Genomic DNA, 13,126 nt, shown 5'->3' on the forward strand with positions numbered 1-13,126 from the left:
GTGTTGCAATGCAACTGCACATCTTAACTAATTGTAACAGTGAAAATAATGTGAAAAAATATATACAACTATGGTAGATTAATAATAATAATAATAATAATAAATTAAATTTATATAGCGCTTAATATGGTACTCTAAGACGCTTTACATATTGCCCTATCAAAACTATGTAAGACAGACTAGGAATAAAAGAAAAACAGAGGTTAAACATGAAGAATAAGGTGTGAGTTAGGTGGGGAAGGCTAGTGGGAAAATGTATGTTTTGAGGGCAGATTTGAAAGAAGAGAGGGTTGGAGAGACTTTGATGTGGTTTAGTGCTTTAGATTGCGGTAACCCACATTAATGCCGCTTTTCCACTGCATGGTACCAGCTCGACACGACTCGACTCGACTCAGCTCGCCTTTTTTGCGTTTCCACCGCGAAAACATGGTATCTGGTACCTGAAGTGGCTGCTTTTTCTAGTACCGCCTCGCTCTAGGTTCCAAGCGGCTGAGCCGATGCTAAAAGGTGACGTCGGCAGACGGCCGGCCACTGATTGGCCAGAGAGTGTGACGAAGTCACGAGAGCGACATGGCAACCATGCTGGTAACAGCCATAGCAGCGCCGCAGCCAACATATTCCACTTCTTCAACATGCCAGCTAATAATACGAACACGAATACCATCGCATCGATGTTCTCCATTGTTGTTATGTGGGTTCTGTCCATGTGTGGGTTACGTAGGTGTTGTTTGGGTCGCGTACAAAAATACGTCACGGCCCTTTCGCGCAGCCGACCCCGCCCACGTCCCGGAGGTACTATTTGCGGTGGAAAAGGACCCGCGCTGCTACCGTGTCGAGTCGTGTCGTGTCGAGTCGAGCTACATGTGCGGTGGAAAAGCGGAAAAGTGTTCATAAACTTTTGTGAAAGTGAAATTAACCAAGGCTGTAGGCCTACTTTAATTTGCCTCAAAGGAAGTCTGAATTTAATTCAGACTTCCGGCCAGGCAAAATGAAAAGGTCATAATTCAGTGAATTATGACCTTTTCATTTTGCCTGGCCGTCTTGACAGCATAGACGCTGGAAGTGGGGGGGCTGGGGGGGCTGGTGGCGAGAGGCTGAATGTGAAATGCAAAAACCCCCGTGGAAATAAATAAATAAATACATAAATATATCAGACTATTATTATACTATTGTCATTTTATTTACATAACTCAAACAACATATTTGACTATAAATGTCACAAGCATGATTTGATTCACAAAATGTAGTACATGTAGGCCTAGTAGCCTACTGGATACACTGGACGTCCCTGCTCTGATGACGGAATTCATCAGCACCACCCCAGAACGAAAGACCACCTTTGGAGTCCTACCATCTACTTAAGGTAAGAAAATGTCTTTTAAATGCGTATCGGTTTGGGCCCTTGATTAGCGATATCAGATGGTTGGTTGAGGAGGAAGAGGAAGATGGTTTGTAGTTCACCACTGTGTGCGTGCTTGCATGCGTGCGTTTGCATCGGAGTTCGGAGGAAGGAGTTTTTTTTCTTAACGTTAAGTTTGTTAACTTAAAACGATCAAATCAGTTAGCCTCATCTAGGCTATGTTACTTGTTCATAACACTGTCTAATGCATAATATCAGTACCTTGTGCGTGTAATTAAATATTTGAGGTCTTAATTAAAGACATATTCTGAGAAATACTTGCATTTCATGTGTGATTCAATGAAGCACATTCACAAGTTGGCCTTATGGTGTATTTCTAAAACCTCTGGTCTAATACAGGTTGGTTGTGATGACATCTTATTATAGCCTTTATCACATGATTACTAGGCATATAAATAACCAAGTGTACAGTAACACCCTATCGAAAACGTTATTAATTTATGTTTGACCTTTCGCATTATGAAGTCATCGGAACGTTTCTCAGCCCCCTCAACTGTGAATTACTTCCTGCGTCCCTGCTTCACAGGTTACATGACTCAAAAGAAGAACGTACACATTATTTCAGTTCGGAAGTTAGGTAGTTAACCTCACTTTAACTCTACATTACAACTGACAATAGGTTATATTTAAGCAATAGATCACGACAGGCTGTGGTATGTGCTCATTATACTACTGGGCGTTGTTCGGCCCGACGCACAGCGAAGGGGGCCGGCGACCCCCTTCATAGTGGTATAATGAGCATATACCACAGACTGAAGTGGGCTATTGCTTTTATACAGCGGTTACTATTATGGAAAAACGAAAGTAATAGACACATTACATTTAAAAAAAAACAAGAAAGTCAAAGTAGCTGTTTTTTTGAAGAATACAAAAAAGTAGGCAATTTATCCTATGGAGCAGTTCACTCACCGTGTGCCTAAGCTTTCGTTAGTCTCTCCATCGCCTTGCTCACTCCCGGAGTAACAACATTTACACCCGCTCCATCATTCAACATATTTTTAGGCTTCAGTGAACTGAGCTATATAGCTTTTATACAACTACTTTTATACTTTTTAATCGTTTCTAGGCTACTTCCAGGCGCGGAGTGATATGCAAACTTTCACAAAATGATTTGGCGTCATAGCAGTTATGACTTATGGAAGCCCGTTTCCGCCACGTAAAAGAAAAAAAATGCAGGTCACAACTCATTATTTTGAGATAGTATCTCATTATTTTGAGATAGTATCTCGTTATTTTGACATAGTATCTCGTTATTTTGACATAGTATCTCGTTATTTTGAGATACTATCTCATTATAATGAGATACTATCTCATTATTTTGAGATTTCTCAACAGGACCAGACCAGTCATTGTAGCCTAATTGTAGCTTATCCATAGGTGCTACATATAGCCTATTATTACAGTAGATTAGCTGGAGATGATGAACTCGATTATTAAAGATTATTTCAGACGGAGGTATACAAATGCTGAAATTTTGGCTCGATTATCTATGGAGCACAACATAAACATTAGTAAAAGAACTATAGAAAGAGTGCTTCATAGAAATCAGCCGTACACCACCAGCGTTCAATACGTTGGTTCCCCGTGCTTGGACCTAGAGTGACACAGTCTGGGGAAATGCCGTATTCACTGCCGTGAATAAAACTTTGCATTGCGGCAATGTGTGTGTTCTCCGTTCCGTGATCCAATCTCACTTTCAATGGGCGACCATGCTGCATCATTGAATCAATGAAATACCCCGCTATAAGACGTAGGTCGCTGTTAGTTGAGTGGGTGTTTAGCCAGATCATCTTTGGCGAGAACCCATCAATGCAACCACTGATGCATATCCCATACGGCTTCAATTACAGGACTTTGGGACTCCCCATACAGGACTCCCCATACAGGACTTTGACATCTTAACAAAAACCCGGTTTTACACACTTAATTTATTAATTTTATTAATTTCTCAGATTAACTTTGTTAAATTAGTCTGGAAGTAGGCTGGACACGTGTTTAAAGTGAACTGTGGGCTTGGCCTACGATCATTTAAAGGAATGTTGCAATATGTTTATTTATGTATAAACTGCTGCAGTCGATAGCATAATAGTGATTGTGTTGGATACAGTTGTATTAACATTTTACATTCAAAAGGCATGTATAATCTAACAATAACCCTATCGCGTTTTTAGACCGCATATACTGTCTAAAACCCCCCGAAGAGGTACCTGTACAATGTAAAAACATTACCGTCAACGGTAGATATAAGTACCCCTTCGATGAAGTGTGCGACCAACTTCAAATCTACCACGATAATCAGGTTAGATCAAACTGTCTGAAGCCATGATCGACTTTTTTTCTCTTAGCATTCTAGAAATGAAATGGGCCATATAAGCTCTCAAATGAATATGTCACCCATATTTGCATAGTAGGCTTAATACGAGTAACATAAAGGGTAAACTGTAGACGCATGCAGCTTCTTAATCTGTGATACTTTTAATTGTATTTGATAACGTTTTACTGGAATCATGTCTGTCCAATTGTTTTTTTGCTTAGACAGTAAAGGAAATTCATGATTACATGACATTGCCCATACAAGATGAATGTTTGAATCTGACTGTGAAATGCGTCAGACGAAGGAGAAGTGAAATCTGCAAGAGATTTGGCACTGGTAAGAGAGAAATCCATGCTTGTAACACTATTAACTAAGGTCTATTTAGTCACCTGTTGCTTCCTAATAGCTTCATACTTGTCAACTGACCGCTCATCTTCGACAGTTACAGATGCTTCCTCTTTATCAGACCCAGGAAAACGTAAGCAGATGTGTTTCTTCTAGTCACTAGAAGAAACAAACGCACACAAACACAAACACACACACACACACACACACACACACACACACACACACACACACACACACACACACACACACACACACACACACCAGGGATGGTTTTGTATGTTGGCAGGTGAATTGTGTCACTTTCTTTGTTTCACTTTACTTCCAATAGCTAAACAACAGTTAAACAACACAAGTGAACCGACTGACACAGACTTGTGTACTTGTCAACTGACCGCTCATCTTCGACAGTTACAGATGCTTCCTCTTTATCAGACCCAGGAAAACGTAAGCAGATGTGTTTCTTCTAGTCACTAGAAGAAACAAACGCACACAAACACAAACACACACACACACACACACACACACACACACACACACACACACACACACACACACACACACACACACACACACACACACACACACACACACACACACACACACACACACACCAGGGATGGTTTTGTATGTTGGCAGGTGAATTGTGTCACTTTCTTTGTTTCACTTTACTTCCAATAGCTAAACAACAGTTAAACAACACAAGTGAACCGACTGACACAGACTCAGTGAAAAGTAAGCTGTTTATATTGTTAATACGCAATGCTGTTTATATACATGTGTGTATACTGACCATCAAACATCAAACACGGATCAAAGTACCCAGCCAGGTGATGTTTTTTTACCCCTTTCTGTTGGACGTTTCCATGACATCAGACATCATTCATTACATTATCTAGTTGTGTGACCGTCAAGTGTCGAACAGTGAGAGATTTCATGTCATATTCAATGACACCATACATGTAACTGAGGCTATTTTTTGAGTTGATATATACCCATCAGCTGCGGTTAGTGTTGGTGTGCCGTTGGCGGTGGTGCTACTGCTGTTGGTGCCGTTGGCGGCGTTGGCGGTGTGGCTCTGTCGACGAAAAAAGAAACCGACGTGAGTGTCCACACAATCAATTTTTTCATTGTGTAGGTGTGTTATTGTTCAATTGTGTTTATATTGTGTGTGCAATCTGATTAAGTACAACTATCCTTATTATGTATTGTTTATTCACCAACGTTACAAGACGCCATTCTAGTTCTGAATTCTCTGGAATTAATTTCACATTTCACATTTCCCAAGATGGTTGCTTGGAATCTGTGTGACATGATGTCTGAAGATTACAATTAGACTCTTCATACTAGAAACATGCATTCGACTATTAGTTTTGTTTATTCAAATCATCACATTAGCTTTTTTAGCTGGATGCCACTTTATTAAGTTGAGGAACTTAAACTTAAATGATAGACAACAGAAATCTTTTTAGTTCTAACACTAACGTGGACAAGACATGCCACTCACATGAGGGCGAGGGTGCAGCCAAATTCTTGACTTTAAGGAAGAACAAACTACCCACAACAGAAAGGGAGTGGGGGGGAGGATTCAGTCCACATCCTAACAATCCAGAGTTTATAGGGCTTGTTCATTGCAATGTCACATCACAATGACCACCTCCTTTTTTTGCAAGCATAGGAGCATTGGAATGATAGTCATTCTGTTGGTAGTAATTTTATTTTGTTCATTGTTTACTAGTTATTCGTGAAATGATTTTCTTTATTGCGAAAATGAGAGAGAAATTGTGGTTCAAACTGCCCCAGCATTTTCATGCCAATTCAGAAAAAATATGTTTTCAGTAACGTATACATTTACGTCGATATACAGCTGAGTATTGCCTACGAAAATTCCCATGATGCAGTCTGCTGTACAAGCCCTATTTGCTGACTTTGGTATATATATTAATATACAGTTTGAGATTTTCCTGACAAGAAACTTGTTAGCTTTGTATCGGATACATTACTCTGTGATATGTTATTGTTATTTTAGGTCCATATATCCTGTTGCCCATTACATTGATATTGAATTCATCCAGTAGGCAAACCAGGAACCAGAGCCAGGTGTTACCTGTAATGAAGGGACTTTACTTTACTTTTTTTGCTGACTCATAACGATGGTTATAAGTCAGCACCAGGAAATGGGTATGTAACCAGGTGCCATGTTCTGGGGTCTCATTTATAACCGTTGCGTACCCACAAAACGGCACAGCAAATCGCAAAGTGTTAAAATCCCAGAGTATTCATGACCAGAGTAGATTTTATACACTTTGGTGTTGAATAGGCACTAAGTACATTTTTTGGGGTGTACCAGAAACACTCTTGGGTGTTGTCTCTAAGTATAATGCTGGTGTAGAGTAATTTAAGTGTTTATTTTAGGATGATGGACTCCCTGAGTGTACAACGGTTGAGTGTCCTACTATCCCGGCGGCACGTCGGTTTAGGTTTCGATTCGTCATTGGCTCGCTGCGCCTTCTCATTGGTTGAATCTAGAGACATGTGACCGTTTGTCCTCTTCCACACTACGCGGCAAACTGTTTCGACAGAGACGGTTGACTAGAGAGGATCGAATCAATATCGCCAAGGAATTGCTCCGAGTGAACGAAGACATTTTTGAACTTCACGGGAATGTAAACAGGTAAGAAAAGTACCAAGTGAATAATGCACAGGGTTTCTATGTTTCATAGTTAGTTGTGCGTATGTCCTTCATATAGGTCAGAAATTGTATTCATAATGGGTCTTAAGAAGGTATTAGAGGCTTAAATTTAACTTGTTCAAACCTGCAGAAACCCTGAATGCAGAATATTCAGTATTTCTTCGTCTTTTAGATCTGATAACCAACTTATAAATGCTAACGATTTTAGCTAACGTCAAACTTAATGGCCAATGCTAATGAGGCACATGTCTTCAATTTAGCTAACGCCTCGTTACCATTTTTAGCTAATGCTAACGAGGCACGTGGCTTTAATTTAGTGGGAGCGTGTCTATGTTCCCCGGGTCCTATGTTCCCCGGGTCCTATGTTCCCCGGGTCCTATGTTCCCCGGGTCCTATGTTCCCCGGGTCCTATGTTCCCGGACCCCGGGTCCTATGTTCCCCGGGTCCTATGTTCCCCGGGTCCTATGTTCCCCGGGTCCTATGTTCCCCTCTTTGTATGAGACTGGGGAACATAGGACCCTTTTTTATTTTATTTTAAAAAAGGGTCCTATGATAATAACCTGTTTGTATTTGGCCACCTTTTTAGATGCTGACTATTTATTGACAAGAGCTTTTTGAACCTTTTATGTTGTGTCATGTGCTTTCATCAGGTGTATTTCATGCTCAAAGTATGTGCTCTCCCTTTTCAGGTAGGGATAGTGACATGGCCTCACTTCTCCTGCTGGTCTACCTCCTGCCACCACCTCCAAGTGGAAAGAATGGAGCTGTCAAAATCAGTATCCGGGAAGCTGTGGATCGTGTAGTGAAGTTTCACAGGGTAATTGTATCCTGATAATTTTTATTTTATTTTTAAAGGTCCCATGGCATGCCGCCAGGGCTTGTGTGTTGCTGATGGATGTCACAATCTCTGTGTTTGCCAATCTACTTATCGAGTCTTGAAAACAAAATGGCGTCGACGGGTGATCTACTGATGGTATTGTGTGTATAAAATGTAATTTTATTTTTAATAAACAATCTGTACACTTACAAAGTTCTCAATGCCTCGTTTTATATGTTAATACCCTTATTGAACTACCAAAGAAGTGTCGGGCTACTTCTAGCCTTTTAAATGGTTTAAAATAGCGATTTAGTTTTTACCATAACCACTGCCCCATTGTTCCAAGTTTATAGCTTTTTGATAGAATCGGCTAAAAACAGCCAACTGAAGAAAGCGTCTATATGCGTTTTTTTGTGCTCCAAAACAAACGTTTCAACTCATTATCATACAAAACATATCACAAATCCGTTTTACACCGGAATTCCCCTTTAATTGGTTGACAGGGACACATTTATTTATTTATTTTCAAGTTGTTTGTTACATCATATAAATGTAAAACTAAAAATGGTTCTTGATGTAAAATAATTAAAGTTTAACTATAATGTTAACTATATTATATATGTATGCACTGTAACAACAACAGCAGCAAGAATCTAATGTGTAGACCAGGCCTATTCAACTAGCGGCCCGTGGGCCAAATGCGGCCCCTCCTAATTTTTTTCTGGCACGCAAGAGGTTGCATGCAAAAAAAAAATAAATAAAGGAGAAACATAGTTGCATGCAAATCAGGTTTCTGTGTGTAGGCGGTGATACTAGCCAGTATCAGTACCCCACAATCAGGAACTGGCATCACTTATTCTGACAATGTTTGGCTCAAACGATACGTATGAGTCTAGCTTTTCTCATATCAATGCCGTCAGAACAAGGGCACGTTGCTCGATGACCTATGAGAAGCTGCATGAGTGTCTCAGGATGAGCCAAACTAGGCAAACAAGGCAGTGCAATCTTTCTCACTGACTCACTGGCTCAAAATTTCTCATATGTACAGTAGTTGTTTTGTGATGATTCCAACAACATTGTGGAATTCTAAATACGTGTCCAAAATATGTGAGAACGAAATCTTTTATAATGATACGATTAAAAGTGAAGAAGGAAGGAGTGCGTCTGACAAGTTTATTCCATATAATAGTACTATATATATTAAGTTAACACTACTTTAAGTACGATTTATTTTTAGCGATTCATTGACGTAGTTTTACTCTGTGTGGCCCATGAACCCCCAGTGGTTTTCCTTTTCGGCCCACTTGTTAAGGAGGTTGAATAGCCCTGGTGTAGACTATTCATTCATGAAGTGTTGATAATTCACCTCAAAGGTGTTGGTTGTACACCAGTCAGAGTACATTCTCACTCTAGAAGTATTAAATAATCAGCTCTGCGAAGTGCTACAAAGCACTGACTTGGAGTACATATTTTCTCTCTCTGGGGTTCTAGGTTTACACTGCAGGTGTAAGGAAGCACTGAATGAGTGCCCAAAAGTACCACTAATAGAGTACATTTGCACTCTCAAAGTGTTCAAATGTAACTCTAAATTTGGAGTACATATTTTGCTCTTCTAACAGTGTTCAGCGAACACTGAACTCTTGGACCTATATATATACCCAGAAATGAGTGTTAAATGTACACCCATAGAGTACAATGTACACTGTGATATTTGCTGTGGGGGCTGAAAGTGGCGTAGATGACTTTCCACGCCAAGGTTGTGATCTATAAAAAACTAACTTGACGGGAGAATGTGCGCAGCCCTAAGCAAACTCTGACCCATGCGTACACATGGTTTGGAGGAAAAGGAGAATTGGCGACACAGACGGGGTGGTGGTGAACGATTATGTTTTATCATTGCCCTTCATAAATTTAATTTCAACCCGTATCATGTGTTAAATTGATGTAATCAGAATAATTTAAGTCAACTGCGTTATTTCTCAGTTATAACTCCAGAAACATTTCCTTAGAATCAAAGTGAAAATTCAAAATCTAAATTCTCTATATTTAATCCCGTCACTCCATACTGTCCACTGACGGCGCAACTGCATGGAATAAAGCATCTGTCCAACATGTGTCAATAACATAATATTTTTATGTGACACTGTAAACACATAATCAAATGTCAATTAAATCCCAAGTGTGGAAAACCAAGCCACATACTCCTCATCACAATTGTTATATTATTGTGTGTTCCTCTTGATGCTTTTCATGACAAATCAGGCATTAAAAATCAGGCATTAAAATGTTCAAGAACATTTTACGTGGGTAATTACAAACTGATAATCCAAGGTGTTCTCGGTCAGTCTTATTACCGTAACCCTATAAATACAGCGATGAGCCCCGTAAAAAGTTATTGAATGGAGGTTCAGACAGTACCAGGATTATACTAACTGTGGCTGGCGTCTCTCTTTCCCTGGCTCAGGGTCAGGACTGAAGACGGGGCTCTCCCTGAGCAGACTGCGGCACAACCTGAAGCACAATCACTGCTAAGTGGAACCAGTAGGTAAGAAGATACTGGCTGTACTAAACATTACAATTTTTACATTGCCAGTGCCCATTTTATTAAGCAAGTAAGTAGTAAGTAAGTAAATACGTAATTAGCCCCAAAGTGGCAATTCAGTTGACACAACAGCATAGTGAGTGGCAAAAAGGGAAGTAAATAAACTAGTAAAATAATTAAAATAAAGTAATGGAAATGAAGATGCCACATACGATGTTCAGTGCCTCTTGTTCTATGTCTTTGTTGACATAGATTTCGTCCGGGGGCTTTTTCTGCGGACTACAGCGCTGCTACAGATGATGTGACCGTGACCATGCCAGATGCCTTTGGTAAGTAAAGGTGGCGTCGAATCAGATCCGGCTGTTGGGCACCCTAGTCCTTTGGCTCCTGTAGGTATTTCTATGGGAAGGAAGTATTTGATGCAGTGGCGTGTCCGTAATAACTGAAAAGAGAAGGGTTGGTGCATTGAATAACAGGGTGTGGCACCAGATCACAAAGCGGTCCGGAGAATGTAGACTGCACCGCTGAAAGTAGGCCTACTTTACAAGCGTTTTGAATCTCTCTTCAAACATGATTTGAAAACGGTGATGTTACGGTTATGATATCGCATCGGGTGGGACCGGTTGTACGAGGAATGCACTCAATTGTTGTCAGGTCACGTGCGAGGCTCAGCCTACGTCTTCGGCTGCCAACCGATATAAAGCAAGGCATATGCATAGTCATATGCAAATGTGTCTGAGGCATTGCCATGCTGGGCCTACTGATCTTATGATTCAACCCATCCTCGACCTTATACTTCGATTATTAAACATGATTTGTTAATGTGTCGTTAAAATAGTTATCGAGGCCTGAACATTTTATATATTTATTTTTTGGTTTCATTGGTTGATATTTGATAGTGGCGTTATAACTGTACTAACCTGTTTTTATTTATTTTTTCATACAGGAGGGAAAACACGTTTGAATGGAGATTGTAGAGATTGAGGGCGAAAATTGTATTGAAGTATTGGCTTTGGCCCCGTCCACACAGTCTTGTACGTTTGGTCCGACCGTCCAGACAAACCCGGAATTTTGGATACCTGCAAACACATTTTTTTAAACCAGGGACCTCTACGAATTCTCTTTTTTGCATAGGAAATTCCCTTCCTATGGAGATGACCCCGGAAGTGCTTGGAGGAAAGGTGGTTCGAATTCTAAAAATGCTCAAATTCTAAAAGGAGCCTTGATGCTTCTTTTAACCCTCCTTTATACTCCTGAGATTCCTTTGCGAAAGGAAAGGAGATAGTGGTATCCCATATTCCTTTACGGCGGCAATATTTAAAGCAACATGCCATCAACGAAGTTAACCGACTCTACGCAAAGACGCATGAGAGATGGGGGAAAGCAGAAGAATAGAAGAGAAGAAAATACAATTGATGATACCTGATACCAATTCCAGAAACATAATTATTTGAATACAAATGAATTCATTTATTGCTGGTTAATAAGCACATAAAATGCACCATAAGAAAAGAAAATGCCAACTACACACCAACCCTACCAGCTGGGCATAGTTCGATTTCCGTCAAATTTGTTTGATTTGATTTGTATTATTTTTGTAGTTTTAAATACAGCCCCTTGGTAAATTAATTATTAACTGTACATTAAAAAGTATATTTTTAACGTTGTGTGTGTGTGTGTGTGTGTGTGTGTGTGTGTGTGTGTGTGTGTGTGTGTGTGTGTGTGTGTGTGTGTGTGTGTGTGTGTGTGTGTGTGTGTGTGTGTGTGTGTGTGTGTGTATGTTGGGGGGGAGGGGGTGATGAGGTCAGCATTGAAAAGAGCGGTTGCATTTCCTTAGCTGCCGAAGACAGTAGATTCTCTGGTGGGCTTTCTTAGTGAGGGAGCTGATATTTGATTCCCACTTGAGGTCTTGGGAGATGACTGTCCCCAGGAAGGGATATGATTCGACAGTGTTCACTGGGGAACCATGATGCATGATGGGGGCTAGTGGAGCTGGAGATTTTCTGAGGTCCACTATCGTCTCCACTGTTCTTTCTGCCTTTAGGGCTAGATTGTTATCCCAATCTCATGAGGGCTCATCTAATGGTTCGATTTAGTTGGTTTTTCAATTATCACTTTACCACTTTCAAACATTCTAAAACTGGTGTAAAATGTTGCTGGCCAAATTAATGCCAAAACAATGAATATTGCGCAGCATTTATAATGAATCATCATATAGACTTTCTCTCAGCACCCCCAACTCGGACTGACTTCCCGCGTCCCTGCTAGGAGTCAGTAAGTCAGAATGTTGTGTGCTCCCTCTATCCCCCCTCCAAAATCCCCACCACGTGTGGATGGTCTTCCTATAGGGAGGATAAAGGTCTTGTTTGAAGTGAAAGTAAAGAAAATAAATATCTATATATTTTTTAAACATATGATGCAACAGTTCATTAGTTATTTGGGATATAGGTCAGGATGTTGTAGGACTCCCAGGAGGTTTAACCTTTTCCTGCTCCCTGAAACAACTCATCACAGTGAATCCTCACACTGGGCGAAATATTTGGCTTTGCATGCTCCGTGATTTAGGGAAATGGGGTGCAAGGCGTTTTTTAAGTTAAGGGGACAGACTGAATGCTCTTTGGCAGGCCTGATGGTCATTTGTCAGCTGCTTTTCATAGGCCAGATTCGAAATGCAAAAACAAAAAATGCATTTACAAATCCACAAACACATCTATGTTCCAATTTTCTTATATAATTTGCAGGCCACACACAAATGTGGCCCTTTTTATTTTATATATATATGTATATCAATTTCCCCCCCTTAAACTTCAAAATTAGACCATATCTTTAGCCTAACCACTGTCTAACATTTTTGAGTTAATTGTAATTTTGGCACAATTAAGAAAAAGTAATACACTCATTTGAATGGAGCCTACTTCACTTCATGAATATAAAATAGTATTGAATAGACTTTCAGGTTCAGCCCTCTACCGCCATCTTGTGTATTTGCTCAACTC

The 13,126-nt window shown here is 40.2% G+C and overlaps 1 long non-coding RNA gene across 2 annotated transcripts; it reads left to right on the forward strand.

The window, feature by feature from the left end:
• The first annotated feature begins 4,670 nt into the window (after window positions 1–4,670).
• Window positions 4,671–11,537, forward strand: LOC115539398 (uncharacterized). Of its 2 annotated transcripts, none has more exons than XR_003975872.1 (4): window positions 4,671–5,181; window positions 10,053–10,133; window positions 10,383–10,459; window positions 11,077–11,537. It is a non-coding gene; the product is annotated as an uncharacterized LOC115539398 (long non-coding RNA). The 2 variants fall into 2 exon arrangements; XR_003975871.1 differs by lacking the exon at window positions 4,671–5,181 and adding an exon at window positions 7,464–7,588.
• The last annotated feature ends 1,589 nt before the right edge of the window (window positions 11,538–13,126 follow it).

The sequence above is a fragment of the Gadus morhua genome, chromosome 2, assembly GCF_902167405.1.
Source record: "Gadus morhua chromosome 2, gadMor3.0, whole genome shotgun sequence".
NCBI classification, from domain to species: Eukaryota; Metazoa; Chordata; class Actinopteri; order Gadiformes; family Gadidae; genus Gadus; species Gadus morhua.